The 1,889-nt window shown below is 43.3% G+C and overlaps 1 long non-coding RNA gene across 1 annotated transcript; it reads right to left on the bottom strand.

The window, feature by feature from the left end:
- Positions 1 to 374: 374 nt before the first annotated feature.
- On the bottom strand, positions 375 to 1,322 carry LOC111575178 (uncharacterized). Its single transcript, XR_002746713.2, has 3 exons — positions 1,203 to 1,322; positions 796 to 1,015; positions 375 to 549 (listed from the first exon to the last, which is right to left on the bottom strand). It is a non-coding gene; the product is annotated as an uncharacterized LOC111575178 (long non-coding RNA).
- Between the last annotated feature and the right edge of the window lie 567 nt (positions 1,323 to 1,889).

Raw genomic sequence — 1,889 nt, 5'->3', positions numbered from 1 at the left:
AAGAAGTTGAGAGGCGTTTGGTGGCGTGAGGATGTTTATTCTCACGAGCAGGCATCAGGTACGTGCATTAGCATTGACAGTCAATAACATTAACATTGCGGCTCCCGTAGCTCTGGGCTTACTCGTGCTACCGTAATAGATATAGGAGATGCGCATACACTTTTTAAAACTGCGCCAAGTATGAACATTAATGAATGCAAAACCAAACATATATCTGCATATATGACAGAATTGTTCTAGTGAATTTTGATCTTTTAGTTTAATTCCCAGGTTAGTATTCGTTCACAATTAGTTCGTGATTCTGGTAGTTTCCAGATTTGTTGCTGTTACGGCAGGTACAGAGGCTGAAGTGCAGGAAATGAGTAGTCAATAAATGATTTTTAAATGCTTTTATTTCCAACAGGAAATAAGGACAAAAAAAAAAAAAAAATCACAAGAACTACAAAAGTAAACCGGAACTAGACGGAGCTGGAAACGGATCAACCAAGGCCGCCAAAGGCTGAGCGGATCGAGATACCCTCTAGTGGTTTGGTGGACTAATGACAGGATCTATGAAAAGACGGAAATAAGGTTAACCCACGGTTGGAACACCAAGGCAGGAAAACAGCTAAATATAAACACCAGAATAACAATGATTCAAAACCCACAGCAGTCCTATTTCTGAACTTCTTGACATAACAAATTAACCCGAAGTTAAATATTAAAGAGCAGAAATACAATACTAAATCAGAGGTCTAAACAGAAATGAAAACCAGAAGCTGATAAAGTAAATCTGGTAACGTCAGGGCTTATGACCTTAACTGACGGAGATGGTGGAAAGTCAATACTGGGTGCCCTCATCCAGCCAGTCCAGGTGGGAGGAACGAATCGCTTCCCAGTTGTTCCAGTAGCCAGTGGTGGAGTGCCGGCATCCGTGGAGGTAAGACTGGTTGCCAAGCGTTGGAAGGTGGCGTTAATGGCGTCTCAGGTGGCATGGCAGGTTTTAGAGGAAGCGAGGCTGGCAGCAGGTGTTTTCCTGCCAGAATAAAAAGAATTTTCAGAGAACCAACTGGAGCCAGAAGAACAACCAAGCAGGAAGCCAAACAGCAGGTAAACAGAGAAACCAGGAGATCCATGTGACCACAGCAGACAGGAGTCTGTTCTAGACAAGAAAACAGGATTACTTGCAGGAACAGAAATGTGGCACAGACTGAACTACTCACAGCAGTAACTGGAATAAGCTTCACGGTCCGGCACAGGACATAGAATGGCCTCAGGTTTTATAGAGGAGCCGGAGTAGCTGATTAGATGACTCCCACCTGCACTTGATCTGCTGATTACCGGATGAGCTGCACCTGCTGCCAAGCCTGCACCAATGCACACCTAGGAGAGAGAGAGAACCCCAGACCTGGAGGAGAGGAAAGCACTGCCACTAGTCACATCCTCTGGCTATGACAGTTGCTAGCGAGTGTAATCACTCTTCTGAGCCTGTAGCCTCTGTTGGTATTTCTTGTATAACCACTGTTTCTAGTTCGAGCCTGCCTAGGTATTACCTTCCGTGGGTTTCTTGTAAATATACCTGCAGCATTATTCTCCGCCAGCCTGCTAAGGCCTCTCCTGAGTTATTTCGTTTTGACGATATATGTTCCTGTTAAATACTTCCATTTATAGTTTCCCATTCATCATTTGTAGTTCTGTTACGACGATCGATTCTGTAAAATAAAAGCCTTTGTTTTACACTACCCATGTCTATGGGGACGCATAGTTTTCAAGCAATATGTGCTATCATGATAGTCTATTCCATTCGTTCTTTATATCATTTTTAGACAAAATGAACTCACATACTTGAGCACAGCTGCAATGTCAGTTAAGTTTGTGAGGATTTCATGCTTTGGCTTTAGGGTTGAGAT

The sequence above is a fragment of the Amphiprion ocellaris genome, chromosome 15, assembly GCF_022539595.1.
Source record: "Amphiprion ocellaris isolate individual 3 ecotype Okinawa chromosome 15, ASM2253959v1, whole genome shotgun sequence".
In the NCBI taxonomy this organism is placed as follows: domain Eukaryota; kingdom Metazoa; phylum Chordata; class Actinopteri; family Pomacentridae; genus Amphiprion; species Amphiprion ocellaris.
This window is presented reverse-complemented; position numbering and strand designations above follow the sequence as displayed.